General features: G+C 55.0%; 1 pseudogene; it reads right to left on the minus strand.

The window, feature by feature from the left end:
• Nucleotides 1–22,204, minus strand: part of LOC119092220 (transcription factor p65-like) — an 89,025-nt pseudogene extending 66,821 nt beyond the window's left edge.
• Between the last annotated feature and the right edge of the window lie 217 nt (nucleotides 22,205–22,421).

Below are 22,421 nucleotides of genomic sequence, written 5' to 3' on the forward strand. Positions count from 1 at the left end.
ACCACACGGTCGGCACAAAGCACGCCTTTTCCCGCATTTCCCTCTTCATGCCGTTTGCCGCGTGGATACAGCTCTCCTGACAGCGTCTCCTGATACAGCTCTCCTGACACCGATCATTTTCCTGAATTCGGGTTTGGCGCAACTCGCTGTATCAAGGTCTTCCAGGAATATACGTCGGTCGGCGACAGCGGCATCGACTGATCCAGAGGCGCAAAAATATCCAAAATGAGGCAGGGGGGGGAATCATGGTCGCTTTTAACGAATATACGTAGGACTGCATTTCCCATGAAACACCGCCCCGTCGTTCAAATTAAGCCAGTATGGGCCAATACTGGGTCAACAGTTGGGCGTCCCCATGCCCATGCGCTCCACCACTACTGCTGCTAAGCGTAAGCTGCGAAAACGGGTGCAGTGACAGGGGCACACCCAGGGCTCTGAAGAAGGGAAGCACTGACGGAGGTTGGCAAGAAGTTTGCGTACGCTGAAAAAGCTTGCGAGCTTCTGCACTGCTGATCGGAGAGATTGATGGGAAAAGAAAAAAAGCGGCTGGATGGCTTCAAGCGATGAGCTCTTGCTACCCAGCCGGGCATAGCATGGAAAGGCACAACCAGAGGTGAGGACTAGAGACGCACTTTTTCTAAAATATCAGCCCGGTATTCCGGCCCGCCACGGCTAGTTAGGGTGGGGTGGGGGGGGGACCAGGCCGCAAAACTCCGCTCAGGTACAGTGGTGATCCGGCATTTATTACAAGCTGTATTTTGTAACTCCTCCTTAATTTCAGACCTATAAACAAGGTGAGCATAAATATTATGCCAGTATCATTGATGTACAACACTGTTTGACGACACCAGTGATGCTCTTTAGAGAGCGGTGATCAAAGCACCTTAGCAACAAAGTAGACCTTAAAGGGAGCATCCAACTATTTTTTGTACCTTTCACATCTTTTTTCATCCCTCGGCTTTGTGCATGCTCCCCACTACGCTATCCCTGTGTACATCCCTGACAACGCCTTCAATCGTCACACGCACCACGCCAGTAATCCCTAGAGCCGCCTCTGTCCAGGGCATTGGGTTCACATTGGACAGGCAAAGATAGTGGAGCAGTGGCCTCTAGGAGAGGAAAATGTCCGGACACTAGGAGCTGAACGTGAGCCCCTGATCTCGTGTCGTGCAGACGTCGGTTACACTGCTGTCAGGCGTGTGTCCTATGATGTAATGACTCAACCTGGGCCAATCCGGTAATGATCTCCCCAGCAGCCGCGAGAGAAAATATCCACCACCTCCAAACCAGGCAGAAGTGCTGTAAAACGCGGCCTAAGCAATGCTCCTTTGGCGAGGCTGGACAAAAACACTGTCTTCTGCAGTGACTGCCCAATCCTTCGCTGCCCCTTCCTCAACTCCCTCCCCCCCCCCCACCCCCACCAGTCCTGCGGACAGCTGTCCACAAAACGAGGTCATGACGTCACGGAGGAAAAGTTTGACGGCTGTTGGCATTGGAGCTCGTGTCATGTTTTGTGGGAAATGTCAATTTGAGCTTAAAGCATGTAAGCATAAAAAGTGAGCAGGAGTGGTCCCGCATGATATCTGAGTTCGACAGAAATTCTATCCGGTCCCATTACCCTTAAGTCCGTTCAAAATCACACAGGGAGCAACAGTTACCACAACTTGAGAGTGCCCACCACTGAGCCATGCTCAGGCTCCACACAGACAGCAACAGTTATCACAACCTGAGAGTGCCCACCACTGAGCCACGCTCAGGCTCCATTCACCCGTAAGGGCGCGGTGATGCCAGAAACCGAGCTAACTTGTGCTCCCGAACGTGGTCAGAATCAAGGCTGCATAATAAAGCCAAGGTGATTTGCGCACAGAAAGGGATCAAACTGCTGTAAACGGAAGCTTCAAATGACGCCCGTCTAGGCCACTATAAAATCATACACTTTTATAGAGCGCGTTATGGTTCTTGTCTTCTTATTGGGCGGCGACATTTGACAATAATCACGCCTGAAATCAACACTTGTTTGGCAGCGCGCGCCGGCGTGCAGTTTCATATTCGGTTGGGGAAGGGAAGTCTACCAATTTTGAAAAACAATGGGCCAAATCCGGGTGGAATGCCGTTAATTGTCACATTTTGGGGCCTGTTCCGTCATTTTTTTAGGTTTAGCCACTCCCCAAAACGTCGCCAAATACGTAGCTCTCGTCTGTAACTGCACGCCGCTCGAGGCACCTGGCGTCTGCGGGTCGTCGCCATGTCCGTTCGGATCCGGTTTCGTCCCCAGGTATTGATCAGAGCGACTTCTCTGGCACTGGCGTTCTGCAAAACGTATCCAAGCGCGTCAAAAAGCCGCCAGGACAAATCAATAGAGTCGCCCTTTCGGAGGACGCCGCCGGCCTGACGCTCCAGCGGCGTCAGCCGCGCCTCTAGCGGCCGAGGCGCGCAACTTCCGACGTCTCCTGGAAGAGCCGGCCAGCAGTGCAGCGTCCTCAGTGGCCCTTCATGTGACCCTCTCAAACCAGCGGTGCAGAGTTTCTGCGGCCCCTTCATCTGGCCCTCCCAGTCCAGCAGCCCGGCGCGTTCCGGGGTCCCTTCATCTGGCCCTCCCAGTCCAGCAGCCCGGCCCGTTCCAAGGCCCCTTCATCTGGTCCTCCCAGTCCAGCAGCCCGGCGCGCTTCCGAGGCCCCTTCATCTGGCCGTCCCAGTCCAGCGGCCTGGCCCGCTCCGAGGTCCCTTCATGTGGTCCTCCCAGTCCAGCAGCCCGGCGCGTTCCGGGGCCCCTTCATCTGGCCGTCCCAGTCCAGCAGCCCGGCGCGTTCCGAGGCCCCTTCATCTGGTCCTCCCAGTCCAGCAGCCTGGCCCGCTCTGAGGCCCCCCCCCCCATCCGTCCCTCTAAGCCCACCAGCCCGGCGTAGCCCCGCTGGCGGACGCACTCCTACATACCCACAGGTCACACGCTCCCACCAGCTCCGGTGAAAGCCGTCAGTTACAGGGAGGCAAGTCTGTGTGGGCAGTGCATGGTGCTCATCCGCCACAGTTCTTACTTCATTGGATAGCCTTCCTCCCAGGGGTTTATGCACTTCGGGCTGGCTGGGGCTCCAGCCCCCACCCCACCCCCACCCCACCCTATTTGGTTTCAGCCTCTAACTTTTGATAAGCGGGGCCAAATCCGGGAAGAAACCGGTGGCGCATTTCGGGAGATGGGTTTTTTTGTACTTTTTAGCCCCCCACAGCTCATTTTGCGGAACTACAGCCATGCTTCTCTATCGTAGACAATGCAACGACTCATTTCTCTATCTGGGCAGCATTTCGGGAGGAAGAGCCTTGATTACAATGGCACGATCTATGTGGGAAAATTGAGAACGGATATGAAATCAATGTTTATAAAATCTGTGAATTAGAGAAAACCAGTGTAGCGGGGCTCGTGCAAATTTGGGGATATTTGCTGTCAATTTCACATTCGCTATCATTTCGTTCAGCCTGGTGGAGTTGTCCCCATTCTCACCAGCCTACAACTACTACCAATACAGCCGCAAAAATACAAAATAAATCGCCTCGTACTACCGCAACATTTGCAATTTGCATATGAAAGCGGGCTGCACCTGTGCAATTTTACGAATATATAAGGTCTTAAGGACCTTATGTTCTTCGCAACACATACAGGAAGGGCCAACCAGAGTCGGTTGCCTCTAAAAAAATTAGTGGCGACGTTCCCGCAGACAGAACCAGACAACAGCAGCCAAGTCCCACCTGTCTCTACGACTCCTGCATTGCAAGCTTGCTCCCGACCGCAGCACATCAGTCAGCCGCGACACGCGCGCAGCATTGCCGGGGACCTCACCGGCGGGGATTTGACGAGGGATATCCGCACTGCCGAATGTCCTATCTCACCCGACTCTAATCTCGCCCCTATCGTCGCGACTGCGCCGCAACTGCTGCCGCCTGCTATCGGCTGAACTGACGGGAGGGGGGGGGGGGGATGGGTTGGACGACGCAGCAGGTTCCGCGATAACGGTGGCGTAGGGCAGCCGCCACGGAGCTGCTGATCATCCCCATTCTAGGAGAACAAACATCAGCCTTGCGTCGTTGCATGATATAATTGGACACAGAGGAGAAGTCTCGGCCGCCAAGTTCTTGGAAGCCCCTTCGTCCCTCTGTGATAGCTTTTTCTAGCCGACTAAATCTGTATAGCGTACCTACGCTTCAACAGCGACGGATAAATGGAGGAGTGTCCACCCGAAAACACCGGGGTAAACGTAGGATTTTGCCCCTGGCAATCCTGATTGAGCCACAAGCTTACGGGAGACCAAAAAATGAGATAGCAATGAATAAACTAGCGTGCGTATCACGTAGCTACAGACCCAAAAATTGTGAACGAAAGGCCCCGGTCCCTTATAAGCTTATGTAGAATATCCATTGGGATGTCTTGTATCCATTGAGGATCTCTGAGCGTGACCAGTGACCAGGGGTTAGGAGCCACAGGGCCTCCCCAAATTCAGTAAGATCCCAGTTAGATAAGGCCCCCAATGCTGGTGGCAGCCCAAAGCAAAGCAAGCGACCCTGACCACCTCAATTACATCAATGTACCCAAAGCTCCTGACAAAGCTTTAAGACCTCCGGACCTGCGCAAGGCATTCTGGTGAGGATGAAGCGCTTTTGATGTATCCAGGGGCTATCTCAAACCCAGCGGCCGCTATGGATCTTCAGCAGCTAATGGGATGGACCAACTTGATGCAGTGGACCTATGACTCCCAATCGACCCTAATGGATTTTGTCCAGGAGGGAGTCAAATCGGCTGAGGGGATCCCACCAGACTTGGGACATCTCTTTGTGGCTGTGGCCCGAACGGGGCTTTTTGCAATTTCGGCCAGATGTTGAAGAACATCCAGATGAGTGACAAGATCCATCCGAGGCTATCCGAAGATCCACCAGAGCCCGACAGCCAGCGTAGCGGATTACAGCGATGTAACAACAGCTGCTGGATGCTTCGAGACATAACGCCGTCATAAGAAAGTCCAGGCAAAGTTGAGCCGTACTCCTAACGTCGCATGCCAAAACCTCCCCCCCCCCCTCCAACTTTTCCGGTGATTTCATCGCCTTTTGATTTTTTTCGGTATCTAGTTGGTGCGTCCTTGACCAAACCATGAGCGCGGCGGGCCGTCTGCCGAATCTGATCCCAGAACTGGACTAGAAAGCTTACGCGCCAGATAAGCCGGAGGGGGGGGGGGAGGGGGGGGGGGGGGACTGGCAGCGGGGAGGCGCCGGTGTCCGCCGGTGGATCACCGGCCGACATCAGAGCTGCGATGTCTGTCGTCGATCTACGGAGCCGCACAGCATTGCTACGGGTAGCTGTATCTGATAAAGCTGCGGATGCTCTTAAGCAGGTATTCTGAAAATCCGTGCGGTTCAAAACGTCGGGGCTAAATCTGCTTGAAATCTGTCTTGTTACCACATGTATCTAAATTGAATGTTCCTTCTAAATCCTAGTCAATGCTCAAATAAATTTGATGGACCTGCGCTTTACGCCGTGCCGTGTTTTCGCAAGCTGTATCTGTCAAATACAGCTGACTGATGAAGTTGTCGGGGTGCAGTAGTCAGCCGTATCTGGCAGAGCTGACGTTGCAGCTGACAGGTAAAGCTGTCGAGGTGCAGAAGCCAGGAATTGTCTTTGCTCACACTTAACAACCTCTCCGCATGTTATCACGTGATGCCAATTCTGCTGTAAAAACCAGGGACGCAGCCAGAGTTTTGCTAGGAGGGAGGGGGAGCGGAACCTGATGAGTTTGCGTCACGTCGATATTCAACTCTATGTCGGAAACCATCTATGGAAAGACGTCCTGAGGAGGAGATTCGCGTCCCCTGACCCCCCCCCCCCCCTTTGGCTGCACCCCTGGTGAAGGCCATTCCATACCAGTGATATTGCTCGCTTTCCTCAACCCCCTCCATCAAGACACATGCTGTAACGGTTATTCACCGTTATTGGCCATGCTATTTAACCGTTATTGACGATGACGGGGGCTCGTTCAAACACGCGGCCACCGGCGACCATCAGTGCTGGCCATCAACGCTGGCCATCAATGCTGGCCATCGGTGGTGGCTATCGGTGGTCATATTAGTTGCTGATTGATGTTATGGTTTCCAATTTTCGCGCGCACAATACGGGAATCGAATCGGAAAAGTGCTGGAATGCACGCAAAACGAGCCCAACAGTATCTGAAGCGTTGTCATTATCCTGTATAAGTTATAATCCCTAAGGTGTCACTGTTGGGCACTGTGATGATGACAGTTGCGATCACAGATTTCTGGAGCTGTACGGTGGGTACGAATCTGGCGTTTTAATCGCCAACAGGGAGAAAACGTAACTGAGCGATAATGGTTCACAGTGATGGACCTTTGCGTAGTTCTCAACACACCTCTCGGCATTTCGATGCGTAAGAGGTGTAGCAGAGAGCTAGAAATTCCGTTGTCGGTTTGTTGTGGTGGAATCGTATCCATACAAAAATAAGATTCGATGCTTGAAATAAACCAAACGCAAACAAATTGTCCGTACCCGTTGTCTCGCTAAAGTTACCGAGAATTATCGATAAATTTTAATTTTCTGGTATGTTGATGATTATCTATAATCATGTCAAAGCATGACCAATGCTAATCATGAGTTCCAGATCCTGGGGTCAAGACTGGGACCTGGCGGCAGGGCTGGGGGTCCTGAGATCAAGACCTGACCTAGTCGCTCGGCTGCAGGTCTTGGGTTAGGGTTTGTTGCGTGGTAGCGGTGTTTGCTTAGATCACTGTGTCCTTGGGAGCGAAATTACCCCCTGGTGATCATGCCATCTCCTTCGAGAACTTTTTATATCACCTGCTTCTGACTAAATCAGTAGCTTCTCGGGTAGCACGGAAGTCTGCAGCAGACAGCTCGCGTTCGCCTTGCAAGTCTTGCACCTTTCATGTACCAGCGTGCAATGGACATGGACAGGAAACTCCTCCGCCGAGCATGCTCTGCTGTTCACATTTTTTCCTCCGAGACCATTGGAGCTGAACCGGTATGTTGTGTAATGACGAGAAGTGACGGGCCAAGATTGACAAGCTGAGAAAATTTCATGCAGACCATGCGAGCCTGGACGATGCGACCTCACGGCCATGCATCGGCCCTACACCGTGAGCGGAGATCAAAGGATGTAGCGCCAGGAGCGTAGGGCCAAAGGTGTAGGCCCCCGCCGGCCCTCCGCTGTCCCACATTGAGCTAAGCACGTAGATAAGACAGTAGTAATAGCCTTATGTCTCGGAGACAAAAACAAAACAAAAGAGGAGAATAGAGACATAGATATGTTGATATTTGGGCAACACGCCTTTATCGAAACGAATAACAGAGGTGAGTATTCATTACTACCATTACTGCTGTCTTATCTATGGAATAACGTTCCTTGCACATGCACTTAACAACTTACGTAATCAAGCTAAGCACCAAGAACCATTCATGTCTCCCGCGTCCGTGGAAGAGCTACGCCTGTGCGCTGTCTTCTTCGCCGTATCCATGGCCACGCCAGGGGCCGGCAAGCGTGTCCTGGCAGGGACGCGTAGCGCAGATGTCGCTGCGGTCAGGCGGAGATAAGCGGGCACCAGCTGGGGCGGAAGCACCGCCCGCGCCATCCGCACGCGCTGCTCTCGGCTGGGCCACACACGGATAGCGCGCTCAGTCAGCCCGAAAAAGAAAGCCAAGAGTCTCGTGGGCCATTTGTGAGCCCTTTCCCAAGCACAGCCGCTGTGGCTTGGACGAGGATAACCTTCGTCTTGAGAATGTTATGGCCTTGCATGTGCTCCAAGTTGCAATATAAAACTTACAAATATGCACCATATTTTACAGAGGTCCATTGATATGGCTAAGCGGCTCGGTATGGCAGTCATGCAACCTAAAAGGACTGATCCACATTTTTATGGAGGTTTGAACTGAGACAGCTTCCTTTAAGACCATTCCCGACAGTTTACAGCCACACTCTTCTAAGGCTTCAAACCCTCTTGGTTCTGAACCCAACGCACGCGAGCTTGCGCAGCCCGTTGGTGCCGACAATTTAAAAGCTACCCAGACATGCATGACGTCATAGAAACGCCATGCAAATACCGCTGCCCCATTGGCTGTTTTGCCCCCATGGTTAAGAACAAAATGCCGCTGATGTATTCGTATTTGTAGTGACACCGCACAAGGTGCCCTGTCCACATAAGGCAACCTGCCGACAGTTAGGAGCGCGTCGCCGATCAGACCTGCTGCCAGATCTGACCTGGTCTGCCTGACCCGCTGTCAGGTCTGACTTGGTCTGCCTGACCTGCTGCCAGATCTGACCTGGTCTACCTGGCTTGCTGCCAGATCTGACTTGACCTGCCTGACCTGCTTCCAGATCTGACCTAGTCTGCTTGACCCGCTGTCAGATCTGACCTGACCTGCCTGACCTGCTGTCGGTTCTGACCTGACCTGCCTGTCCTGCTGTCAGTTCTGACCCGGCCTGCCTGACCTGCTGTCAGGTCTGACCTGGTCTGCCTGGCCTGCTGTCAGGCCTCTGGCAGTGTTCAAACGTTCATTGTTAATGCTTTGCGCATTATCAACCATTGCACTCGACAATTTTTAGAAATTTTGGGCAGACAAAAATATTTTGTCCAGGTTTATTGCCGGTCGTTTCTATATTGGTCTCAGGTGACCAACAGGTTCGCCGCCTTCAAGGATGAAAAGCAAATGGCACAAGGGCACGCCTTTACTGTAGGCCCTCGGCGAGCGCTCGAAGTACATTTGTGGCCCACCCCTTTGACACCCCGCGCCCGGGTTATCCGCCATGCTCGTGCTGTGTTTGTTTTTTCCGTGCACCATCGGGAGAGCCGTGCTGCTGTTACGGGCTTATGCACATTTCATTGATTTTAGAAAGTTGCGAGCATTTTACAGGACCGATGACAGCGGCTTATGCTTTGCTTGCCTAAGCAGCCTAGCCTCGATCTTGGGTGCACCATGCAATGTGTCGACTATGCCAGCACGGCTGCTTCCACCAATGGGATTTCGAGCCAAGCAAAGCTTCAGAACTATGAGCAGTCCCAATATCCCGCCGTCGTAAAACAGTATCGAGGCAGAAACCACATCAGAAAGCTTGGTTTCAGACTACGCCTTCGGTTTATGTGTAGGTATGCACTTGGTTAGCTGGTGGAAAGAATCAGATAGGGGGTTCCCACCTCGAGGACCTGCGCTCAATTCCAACTTAGCTTTGTAGCTCCTGAGCTCAAGATAGCCGATGCGGCTGCTGGCAATCAACGCAAAACAGCGTGAGACAACGCGCGGCGTGTTCCACTAAAGTAATCAATGTCGAAGCGCCAGGTAAACGTTGGCCTAGCGGGGCGGGCCGGGATGCAGCTGAGTTTATAATTACGTGACTGCTTGCTCGTTGTGACCTCACGAGTCATCTCGCCCGATGGCGGGAAATCCCACGGCGCATCCGTGTGAGATAGCCGGCACCGACGCCCAGATTAATGTTTGCCCGGCATGTCATCTGAGCGACGTTTATTTGCAGGGCTGTTGACCGCCCTAAAGCGCTTAAGCTTTTGATGACTCGTCTAACCGGTCAGGCACGGCCTTGCAGCCCAAGCTGTCGGGATGGAGCTACAGCTTCTGCGCGGGCAGGAACAGGTCCGTGTCATGTCGAGGTGTGCGCCAGTGTGGTGGCGCCGCTCCATGGCGCTTGCACAATGCCCCAGCCAAGGTCAGCACAACAGCACAGGCCATTACCTTGTACGAATCGCATGTCGAAGGTACGGATGGGACACGGGCGAAATGAAGCGGTAGACTTGTCTACACACTACGCTGTCCCGTCTCAGTCTCCGAACGTACCGTGCGTTGCAGCCGCAGTCCCGGGCTACCACGCTCTCCGCCGGCGGAGGGCCGTGCAGAAGTTGCTGCACGCACCAGCGTGACATTACAATAGCGGCTGTGGTCATGTCGTAGGCGGCAGGAAAACGGGGGCAGGCGGCGAGTGCTGCGGAGGGACGAGCGGCAGGCACGCGATACTGTCGTACCCGAGGGCGGTCACCGGTGAACAAGAAAAAAGACACCTGTGACGACGACTCGTGGTGCTTCAGATGGGCATTCAGGGGAGGAGGCGGGAGAACTGGCGGCGGCAGTTCTGGCCCAAGATAGTACGGCCTCTGAGCAACGCATTTTACCTTCACCGTGTCTCCATCTTTGTCCGCATTTCCTCGCACAAATCCCGTCTGGGCGTTTAACGTTTGTGCGTAACGTAACGGTCTCCTGCGTAACGTGGCTGGCGTGGTTCTCTATTCTTTGGACATGCGTATCTTGCTCGTTAATTTGACTTTGTGCCAAATGTGCGTCTTCACAGACGGAAGATCTGGGTAAGATGGCACCGGCACACCAGTTGCACGCACCCTACAGCAAACGCGAGGCCGTTCTGGCCTTGCGGTGGGTGCGTTCCAGCCGCTTAACAAGTGTTTTCAAAGCTGTTTGACCGAAGCTACCGCAAAAGCAAGACGATCGAGTTTCGTGACGGGTCGCCTATCTTCTCGGCTATTGACTACGTGATAGCCACAGCCTCGGCGAGTGGCCAATGGTACCCGATTAAAACCCCCGGTTGAATTTCCGAGCCGGATGAGCGCACCTACACACACGGACAGCCATACTGCTGAGCACACCAACACACATGGACGGTCATACTGCTGAGCACACCCAACACACATGGACGGTCATACTGCTGAGCACACCCAACACACATGGACGATCATACTGTTGAGCGCACTCCACACACATGGACGGCCATACTAATGAGCGCAACCCACCCACATGGACGGTCATACTGATAAAAGTACCTCATATGCACGGACGGTCGTGCTGATGAGCGCACCTCACACACATGAACAGCCATACTGATAAAAACACCTCATATACACGGACGGTCATCTTGATGAGCGCACCCCTCACACATGGACGGTCATACTGATGAGCGCACCCCACACACATGGAAGGTCATACCGATGAGCTCATCTAGCGGAGCCGAAAGTTCGCAGTTTAGCTCTCCGGCATTTGGAAGGTCCCTGCTGGAGGTGCGGCCGCGGGTGAAAAATGATTGACTGACTGGCCATGGTTCAAATCAAACTGTTGGTTCTGTCATCCGCGTACACAAATCCACGTGCAGTCGAACACAGCGAGCCTGCTTCCACCTGGTCCATGCTTTTGGCCCCGTGTTGACCTGACCTGCCCTGTGTTTTCCATGTAACATACCCCACGAGCCGCTTGTCTGTGCAGCTGAATGTTTATCTACGACGTTGCCTACATGCACAAGCTTCCGTAATGCTGGGCGAATACCCGACAAGCTTTGCCCCGTCTTCCTGACGTAATGCTTGCAAGCGTTGCAGACATAAACATTGAAAAAAAACATACTAATCAGAAGCACCCCGGGACTGCTGTATGCAGAACTCGAAGCATCCGACACATGTGGAGTCGGCCGGTCGCCGCGAGCCATGCGCTGGTCGTTGTCAAAAGACGCCCACCCATGTGCCGCGCGTCTGTCAGTTTCGTATATCAGCAGGGGCTGGGTGAACGTTACGTGACCCCGCGACCCCGAACCGGGGACACGACGCCGAGCCGCAGCCGGCTTGCAGGCTTTTTATCGAAGGTTGAGACGGCTGTGGGAGGGGAACGGGAGCTGGGCCAGACCCTGTGGGAGGGGAACGGGAGCTGGGTCAGACCCTGTGGGAGGGGAACGGGAGCTGAGCCAGACGCTGTGGGAGGGGAACGGGAGCTGAGCCAGACGCTGTGGAGGGGAACGGGAGCTGAGCCAGACGCTGTGGAGGGGGACGGGAGCTGAACCAGACGCTGTAGTGGGGGGGGGGGGGAATGGGAGCTAAACCAGACGCTGTAGGGGGAGGGACGGGAGCTGAGCCAGACCCTGTGGGGGGGGGGGGGGGCAGGAGCTGAGCCAGACGTTGTGGGAGGGTAACGGGAGCCGAGCCAGGCGTTGTGGGAGGGGAACGGTTGCACAAACACAGACGAGACCATAGACTGCATCACAGGAGGCTATGGAACCAATGTTCTCAACATGGAGCTGATTGACGTCCTGAGCTTCAATATTTCGGAATATAACATTACGTCCATGGTGTACACCAGGTATCTAGGTTCCAAAACTGCATCACCGTAGATGTCACGCATTTGGGAGCTCTGCAGCACCGTGGTTTGGGCAGAGGCCTCCCCGCCGCCTGCAGAGGCCTCCCCGCCGCCTGCAGAGGCTTCCCGCCATCTGCCCCATGGCGCTCTGAGCAGAGGCCTCCCCGTCACCTGCGCCGATGTGCTCTGAGCGGAGGCCTCCCCATACTCTGACCGGAGGCCTCCCCATACTCTGACCGGAGGCTTCCCCATACCCTGACCGGAGGCCTCCCCATACTCTGACCGGAGGCCTCCCCACCACCTGCGCCATTGCGGAGGCTTCCCCGTACACTGAGCGGAGGCCTTCCGCCGCCCACATCCGCCTCGCCCACACGTTGCCGAAGCTAGTCCGACGGCCGTGCTGCGCTTCAGCTCCGGCCTAGTACAGTAAACAGCGGGCGAACTTGGCGTCGGCTCGGAAATCCCTGAAGGGGCCGCCGAGCGGCGCCGGCGGCGGCCGGGGTTTTCCAGAGCGACACTCAAGGTGCCCTTCAGAAGTCTGGTCGGCCGTATGCTGAGCGTGTACAGGACGGTGGACGGGGAGGCCCCAGCGACGGCACGGCTAGTGGACCGCCCGCCCGGCGTCGGGCCGGCCGGGGCTCAGCTCAGGTGGCACTGACCGCTGTGCCCTACAGGCGCAACAGCGAGCTCCCCCTCCCCCCGCGCTCCACAGGCGGTCGTGACGACGACGACAGCCTTCGGCGGCACCTTATGACAGACTGAATTGTGTCTAAGAAGGGATCGCTTAATGAAAAGACGCTTGAGAATTCGGTCCCGCGCCGAGACGCTGATAACGCGAAGCTCTTCAATGTTTTGTTGCTGTAGTCACTGGCGTATTGCGCATGCGCACACAGACCACATTCCGATACGCTACATGTTTGCGGTTTTTTTCTTGGCAACACGGCTACTGGCAGTAGGCCCCGCATGACAGGTTTTTCAACCGTCTGACAGTCAGCGTCGGTAAGCAGAGTCAGCAGGAGGCCGTGATTAGGCCGTGGTAGGCCTAGGTTAGGCCGTGGTAGGCCTAGGTTAGGCCGTCGTTACGCCGCGCGGCGGACAGTGATCTCCGGGCCCGCTTTCCGAGAGACCTCGTTCCGCCTGCCCACCTCATATCCGCTCCCGAGAGCATTCGAGATCTTCGTGGCCACTCGGCGTGCCTGCCCCACGAGCTCTCGCATCGCCACGGCTGACGGCGGATCGAGGCAGCGAGGTTGAAGGTGGACCGCGGCAGCGAATGTCGGAAATACCCGCCGGCAGCGTGTCGGCGTGTGCTTCGACGTCCAATCACAGATGGTGGTCTAGTCCCTGTTCAGCGGTGCTTACATCAGGCGCAGCGGTACGTGGCATGTCTGGATTAATCGCCGCGGAATGCTATTATGAGCGGTAATGCCAGTTTTGCTTTTGTTCCTGGCAGAACAGCCGTAAATCTCGCTAGGTATATGTCAAGGCTCGAGTTGGTGATGCCCTCGGCTACATCCTAGGCTCATCCGTGGAATGTTGCCGACAAGGCGACGTCCTGGGCGAAAAGAAACGATGATGTTTCTGCGAGTGCCATTTGAGGTTTCATGCATCCAGGCGGGTCGACTCAAATGACTCGAATGTTGGCAGAATACCTGTTGGTTCCATTGAAGATGAGGCTGACTTTGTATCCAACGCATATCCGTGCAATCATCCCGCCGTAAAACTTCTTTGCCGCGAAACGCGACGTCAATTTTTAATCTCGCTCAACCCCAACATATCCGTGATGCTTGTATGGTTTGCAACTGCCGGCAAAAACCGCCGGTGAGCTCCAGCCTCTGCATGAATACGGCCAGGATGTGTTGCCATAGCAACCAGAAGAACGCACCCGACCTGGGTCGAGCCTGCTGCGCGCGGAGGTCGAAAGCCTCGGCTCAACCGGATCCCGTCAACTGTGCTCGAAGCATCCAGCTCGTAACTGGATTGAACCACAACCGACTAGAAAAGTTGGCATTGCGTTCGAATGGGCTGCCTGTTACCTTTCGCGGCCCGTCAAGGACGACAAAGTTTGCTTCTCGCTGCTTCCTTCGCTGGAACGGACTGCCACCCTGTTACTCATCATAGTCGTCAAGGTGCGGACGTGATAGAAATAGCTCAGTGATTATTGTCACTTCCAGGAACGCCTGGCTCGGCCAGAGGCGCGCTCGTCCACGAGAAGCAGCGTGTCGCCCCTGTCGACCGCACTCGCGTGTCTCCGCGCCTGTCGGCCGCACTCGCGTGTCTCTGCGCCTGTCGACCGCTCTCGCGCATCTCTGCGCCTGTCGGCCGCTCTCGCGTGTCTCTGCGCCTGTCGACCGCACTCGCGTGTCTCTGCGCCTGTCGACCGCTCTCGCGTGTCTCTGCGCCTATCGGCCGCACTCACGTGTCTCTGCGCCTATCGGCCGCACTCACGTGTCTCTGCGCCTATCGGCCGCACTCGTGTGTCTCTGCGCCTGTCGACCGCACTCGGGTGTCTCTGCGCCTGTCGGCCGCACTCACGTGTCGCTGCGCCTATCGGCCGCACTCACGTGTCTCTGCGCCTATCGGCCGCACTCACGTGTCTCTGCGCCTATCGACCGCCCTCGCGCGTCTCTGCGCCTGTCGGCCGCACTCGTGTGTCTCTGCGCCTGTCGGCCGCACTCACGTGTCTCTGCGCCTATCGGCCGCACTCACGTGTCTCTGCGCCTATCGGCCGCACTCACGTGTCTCTGCGCCTGTCGACCGCACTCACGTGTCTCTGCGCCTATCGACCGCCCTCGCGCGTCTCTGGGCCTGTCGGCCGCACTCGTGTGTCTCTGCGCCTGTCGGCCGCACTCACGTGTCTCTGCGCCTATCGGCCGCACTCACGTGTCTCTGCGCCTATCGGCCGCACTCACGTGTCTCTGCGCCTATCGGCCGCACTCACGTGTCTCTGCGCCTATCGGCCGCACTCACGTGTCTCTGCGCCCGCCGCTCTCTGCTGACGCCGGCGAGAGCTTTCGCGACGTGAAACGAACGGCCAACGCAGCCACGTGCGTCATACCGCGACGACGCATTTGCCGGTGACCCCGGCGAGCTGGGCGCAATACCGACGCAGACGCATTGATCGCCCGAGGCTGCGTCCTGCCATTGAGCGACACGTCTGACGCTGGGAGGACGTGCACAGGAGCACAGTCAGAGGCGTCGCCAGGGCGGTTGGGGCGGGGGCACAGGAGCACAGTCAGAGGCGTCGCCAGGGCGGTCGGGGCGGGGCACAGGAGTAGTCAGAGGCGTCGCCAGGGCGGTCGGGGCGGGGGAGGGGGTACAGATGTTGCCAGGGCGTCGGAAGGGAACACCCTTGACGACTGACTGCAGATGTCAACGGCACGTTCGAGAGTAGCTGTCGCAAAGGATAATGCTGTGCATTGTATTGAGTGGCGTCCAAGCGTTGCCCAAGGGCGTGAACGCCGAATCAATTGTCAATGAAATGGTTGAGGATGACACCAACGTCACAATCAGTCACTAGGTCCTTACAAGTGCACCGCTACACATGACAGATAGCTAAGCGAAACTGTTCCGCTTGATGATAAGCACACAAACGGCCGTCATCTTGAATTCATATGCATGAAATTCCATTCGTATGCCACTCTGGCCCACCAGATGGTTCCGTCAAACATTGATGGAACATCATGCTTGACTGCTAACCAGCTCGCTAAAAGCGCGTAACTCCGTCCAGCCACACCATTCTTCTCACTGCTTCCTTCTTTCGTTTGCTGGTGGAATACTCAGCGACACTTGTCTTTGAAGACGCCCGAGAGAGACATTGCCCTGAGATTCTGACGCGTTCAGTAAGCATGTCATCAGACGTACGCGCGTACTATCAAACGAGAGAGGTTTGTTTTCCTATTTAAACTTTCCCTTTCCGGTGGTCTTGACTGCGGCCTTTCCTGCGCTCCGGTGGTCCTGGCTTCAGCCTCTGCTACCCTCCGGTGGTCCAGACCGGGGCCATTGCTGCCCTCCGGTGGTCCTGACTGCACCTCTGCTGCCCTCCGGTGGTCCTGGCTTCAGCCTCTGCTGCCCTCCGGTGGTCCAGACCGGGGCCTTTGCTGCCCTCCGGTGGTCCTGACTGCACCTCTGCTGCCCTCCGGTGGCCCTGACTTCAGCCTCTGCTGCCCTCCGGTGGCCCTGACTTCAGCCTCTGCTGCCCTCCGGTGGTCCTGACTGCACCTCTGCTGCCCTCCGGTGGTCCTGGCTTCAACCTCTGCTGCCCTCCGGTGGCCCTGACTTCAGCCTCTGCTGCCCTCCGGTGGTCCCGACTGGGGCCTCTGCTGCCCTCCGGTGGTCCTGACTGAGGCCCCTGCTGTCTAGCGGCGGCCCTGACAATGCCCCTGCTGTCTAGCGGCGGCCCTGACAATGCCTCTGCTGTCTAGCGGCGGCCCTGACAATGCCTCTGCTGTCTAGCAGCGGCCCTGACAATGCCCCTGCTGTCTAGCGGCGGCCCTGACAATGCCCCTGCTGTCTAGCGGCGGCCCTGACAATGCCCCTGCTGTCTAGCGGCGGCCCTGACAATGCCCCTGCTGTCTAGCGGCGGCCCTGACAATGCCTCTGCTGTCCTTTTCTAAGATTTTGTTGGCCGAGGCCCGGAAACGCGTTCCTTTTGATCCGTGTCACCGTCTAAAGTGACGGTATCAACCGGATCCTGTTCATTGCCATCCTTGACACGATCCCTGGCATCGCGCAAGAATCCCTCTGCACAACAATACCGACCGAATTATGGCTCCAGTGCCCCCACTCCCAGCTCTCAGCCAGAGTCGGACGGCATGCAGAGAGCCGCTCGGGAGCCGCTCAGGACTGTCCCAGGAAGCGAGTGGGCAAAACCCGTTTTGAAAGTTCATCCTTTCACACACCAGAGCGCTGCAAATAAGCCTTCACAGAAAGCTGACGGCCAGGTCCGCCCTCTGCTGCTTTTACCCCGGGACCGCGCGCGCCCGCCGCTGAGGGACCGCCCGGGTTGGCTGCCCGCTACAGCGCGCCGGTCTCCGGGACGGTAATTGCGTCGCCGCGCCGGATGGCTGTTGACCGCGTGCGTGAACCGGTGCCGGCGGACTGACGTTCGCACTCGGCCGCCATCTTGGGGAGGGGCGACGGCGGCGCAATAAGCTGAGAAATGTCGCCGGAGGATGCCCGGTGGTGCGCTTTGCTGCCGGTATCATTAGCTTTATTTTATGTCGCGGGCTGCGCCATCGATTTGCCTTTGGTTCACCGCAACTGCCAGCAGACGGGATGCTGCGTAGATGCTTCTTCCAGCGTAAGACCTGCCACAGCGTCCTTGAATCTGTATCGTCATATTTATCATTTAAGCCCTCAACGTCATGAACATCTCGTCTTCCATTGACATTTCCAACATCCTCAGCACTATTCAGCAGTGTTTGGAACGTCCTGGTCACCGCGAGACAGCATTGTTTGTGTTTGTGAACCACTGTCCAAGCCACATTCCTCTGAGAAGAGAATCGCGTTGCTTGCGTCAGAGTCCAGCTCAACTTTACTGATGTCAGACAGACAGACACATTTGTCAGACAGTGTCAGACACATGTGACCGGCTACTCGGGTAATAGAAATGCTGCCAAATTGCTACCAAACTTCTGCGCACTACGCATGCGCAATGAGCGACGCTAACGCGTCTTCATTGGGACGATGTGCTCATATCATACATAGCTTCACCTACCTACGTCGTTTTCTTGTGTGTTAGAGCTGCAACACCTTAGAGCAGCAACACTTAGAGCAGCAACACTAAGAGCAGCGACCCTCTCTACATGACAGTCCGCCGGCCACTGATATTGACAAAATAATAAACCCCGCTGTAACCGCACATACACCCGCCCGCTCCGCACGGTTCCGCAATGCTCAAGGTTTGAAAATAATTCACCTACACGCGGTCAACATCTGCGTGTCTGCGGCTGCATGCGTGTCTGTTTGTCTGTCTGCTGCATGTCTGTCTGCGACCTGCGTGGATGTTACAGCAGTCCTATATCCCCAGCCAATTCGCGTGTCGAGTAAAAATCTCTAGATCGCGGAGGTCATCAAGGTGGCAGCGAGGCCGCTCTCGAAAGCGGCTACGCTGCCTTGTCAAATGTAATGGCAACCAGGCAAGACGTCTGGACTTCTGCTATTGTTTCGATAAAGCCATGTTGCCGAAACATCAGCTTAACTATATCTCCATTCTCCTGGTTTTTATCCGCGGAATAAGACTAATACTACTGTCTTATGAATGCGAATAATGTTCCTCGCTAATGCGCAGAGCAACTTACATTTGACTTAAATCAATACAACAAATCTTTGACATCACACTGCGCTACGTACCATGTAGCCACTGTTTGACGCGTTTCCGAGCTTTACCCAATGTTCTCCGCAATTTGGCAGCCTTGAGCGCTCATATGGCCACTGCAGTCGCCGGTGCTTAACAAAAGGCTCGTAACGACTCGCGGCGCGTTCCGTTTTTCAAAAATATGGCAGCCACTTTTTGCCCTAAAAACGGTGCAAAAAACGGTACTAACGGCGGCGAATAAGCTTCAAATCTGACTGTTTTCCACCCGGATACTTGTGATAGCGTCTCAGACCCTGATTATCACGCCTATCACGGTTGTAATCCTTGCCTATCACGCCTATCACGGTTGTAATCCTCGGCACTGCGATCATCTAACGAACCCGATTTCACAATGCACACGGCGAACCACGGCATGCATGCCTGTAAGGTGTGTGCACACGAACAAACCAGCGAGCAGCAACTAGCCTTCAAGGTGGGAGGCTCGGACGCGATGTTACAATGACGGTACCGGAAAAAGGAAATAAAACGTTGGAGTTTGTGCCCTGCCACGTAGGGGAAAACCTTAACCCCGTGCATGCACATCCATAGTGCCATGGGAGTGATGTTTCACCTGTGGTGAAATGCCGCCAAAACGACGGCCGCGCGTCGTTCTCAGATGAATTACACCTGAATACTGGCCAAACCACACGATCGAGAAAAAAATATTACGAGCGATAGCATGGTGTTTTTCTTAACGTACCCATCCATGCTCGACACCACGATTAAAAACAATGAAAGAGTTAGGCAGCTTAGACGGCCTTAATGTATCGATATATCAAAGTAACTACCAATATATCGCAGGAATTATCGATATCAAAGCAGCTATCGATATGCCGAGGCGGCTACAGATATATCGAAGCAAATGTCGATACATGGGAGCAACTATCGATACATCGAAGCGGCTATCCATACATCGCAGCAACCTTCGATGTGTTGAAGCAACTTGTTCCGGTTGTGGAACGCTGACAAAGTTCAGTTTGTGTGTGACGCCTGAGTGTCGTCTTAGGTCCTATGGGCCTAAGACGACATCTATAAGTGGGCATCTATAGGTCCGAGACAGCCCAAGCTGGAAGTCCGGTCTGGAATGACGACTTATGGACTCAGGTGACGCCCGGCTCCACCACACAGGAAGTTGCCTTAGACTTATTCCGCGCCAGCTTCGTCGCTTTGGGCGGCGCAAGGTGACGGGGGGGGGGCGGAGATTTGGTCCCCCCTTTGCCGATTTAGCATTGTTTACACGAGACCAAAATGGAAGGCGGGGTGATATCCCCCTGTGTGATGGTCACGTAGAGATCAGGCATTCTAAAACAGCTATTTACGACTGAACAGGCAGGCGGATTCAAACGCGGCCAAATCTCGTCTCGGTAGCCTCTCCCGTCGTCTCGGTAGCCTCTCTCGTCGCGACTTTTCGTATGATTTCTTTATGTTTATGATTATATATACATATATATATATATATATATATATATATGGTTATGCTTTATGATATTATTTCTTTTCGTATGCAAAGCTCCATCGAATCAAAGCCTCCGCTGACTTTCAAGGCGCGACATAAAGCTGCCTCAGATTAACCCATTGCTGTTCTTGGCCATGGATGGCGTCATCTCGATGTTCGTCGATGATATCGGTGCAATGAGAAAGGCTTGCCAGCATTTGCATGATGTTCAAGACTGAATTTGACGTAACGTACATCTTAATCTGAGTCTGACATCTGAACCTGACGTTACTAGCAAACACGTCTGACTGGTTGACATGCGAGTGGCTTTGCTTTCAATCGTCATGTCATCGCGTGTGCCATGCCAGCCAGTTCGGTTCGCAGCATGCACTGTTAGATCTTTGTCAAAATACACTGTAGGGCATTTTGGGGTATTTGTAAGGTATTTTGCAGGGTAGGGTGTTTATGAAGGGTATTTTGTAGGGTACTTGAAATACACCGTAGGGTGTTTTGACAACAATTTAAGTCAACGCCACCCTGAATTTGACTGCAATTTTTCAGGGTGTCAGACATTGATCATGCACATGTGATCTCGATCTCGGGTACTCACCCGGCCGTCGGTGACGCCCTGGCTTGCGCCGCACCGTACACGTCTCGCGGCGGGCCGAACCCGCCGGGACTGCTGCCGGGAATGACGCCCGTGTGCATCAGCCGATCCATGACGAGAGTGCTGAAACACGCATTTTGGGTGTAACAGGCCGGCGATGACGCCCGTGTGCATCAGCCGATCCATGACGAGAGTGCTGAAACACGCATTTTGGGTGTAACAGGCCGGCGATGACGCCCGTGTGCATCAGCCGATCCATGACGAGAGTGCTGAAACACGCATTTTTTGTTGTGTGTAACAGGCCGGCGATGACGCCCGTGTGCATCAGCCGATCCATGACGAGAGTGCTGAAACACGCATTTTGGGTGTAACAGGCCGGCGATGACGCCCGTGTGCATCAGCCGATCCATCACGAGAGTGCTGAAACACGCTTTTGGGTGTAAACAGGCCGGCGATGACGCCCGTGTGCATCAGCCGATCCATGACGAGAGTGCTGAAACACGCATTTTGGGTTGTAACAGGCCGGCGATGTCCGGGAATGACGCCCGTGCATCAGCCGATCCATCACGAGAGTGCTGAACACGCATTTTGGGTGTAACAGGCCGGCGATGTCCGGGAATGACGCCCGTGTGCATCAGCCGATCCATGACGAGAGTGCTGAAACACGCATTTGGGTGTAACAGACCGGCGATGCCTTCCAGCGCGACATTTAAGTGTATTTCGGAAGATTATGACAAACGACAACGGTTTCTTGCACAGACGTCACCCGCTTTTGAGGTTTGGATATATGACTGTCTTATAGATAGCTGTATTCTCGCACTAAGACACAGGGGTGTCGATGGTGTAGCAGTCAACGCGGACGCTACAAAACTACTACTGACTACTACAAAAGCAGAGATACGGGGTTCCATTCCTTGCGGAGCTCCTCCTTCCTGTTAGGGTCAGAGTTATGCCGTGCCATATAGCCTCAGAAGCTGAGTGCGTCGTAAAGCCGAAATCACGACACACACACACACACGCACAAATACACAAACACACACATACACACACACAAGCGCTCTCTCTCTCTCTCTCTCACTCTCTCTCTTTTTCTTATTCATTCATTAACGTCTACCTTATACCCGTATTCCTTGCCGCGAGGTGACGAACTTCATTCTCCGCAAAATGGCATGAGTAAATATGCATGGGCGTCAAGCTGCGTTATTAGAGAAAAGTTACATTACGCAAAGATACTCCACAGCTTTCAGCATACGCCGACGAAATTGTGGAGGAAATTGACAGATCTATTGCACAAAATTAAACAACACCAACATCGGGACACCCCGACTTCTCGCACAGAATGCTACACAACATGAAGCGCAGGAACAGATCAAGAACGCCGCAAGATTTTCGTGCACTGAGGTTGCGCAGCGCAGTCATGGCCAGTGGATCTCAACAAGCATCTTCAACGGTAAATAACAAAGCAACTCGAAACCCGGCGCAGGCTGGTCCGGACACCGCTGTGTCATGGTACGAACGTCACGTGACATGCACGGCATGTGCGGCATAATGTCGAGCATTCCACGTGACATTTTCCGCCCCGCGTACACGTCACGGTGAAGTACCGCTCGAACTCACCGACAGCGGTGTTGGTACCGGAACGCGCGGCCGTCCCCCGCCTCCTCCTCTCGTCTTCTGGCGCGCCACCAGAGGGCGCTGGCCGGCGCGCGCGCGCGCGGCTTTCCCGTCCGCCGCTGACGTTTCGGGACTCCCCGGGGCGCCGAGTCGGCCAGAGCTGCTGCAGGTCCGCCAGTCCTGGTGTGAAGACCAGGGCGAGCGGCCGGGGTGACGTAGCGGGAGAGGGAGGGGAAGGGGAGGGATATTTGAGCGGTCTTAACCCACGCGT

This window comes from Pollicipes pollicipes, unplaced genomic scaffold, assembly GCF_011947565.3.
Source record: "Pollicipes pollicipes isolate AB1234 unplaced genomic scaffold, Ppol_2.1 Scaffold_1600;HRSCAF=1878_pilon_pilon_pilon, whole genome shotgun sequence".
NCBI lineage: Eukaryota > Metazoa > Arthropoda > Thecostraca > Pollicipedomorpha > Pollicipedidae > Pollicipes > Pollicipes pollicipes.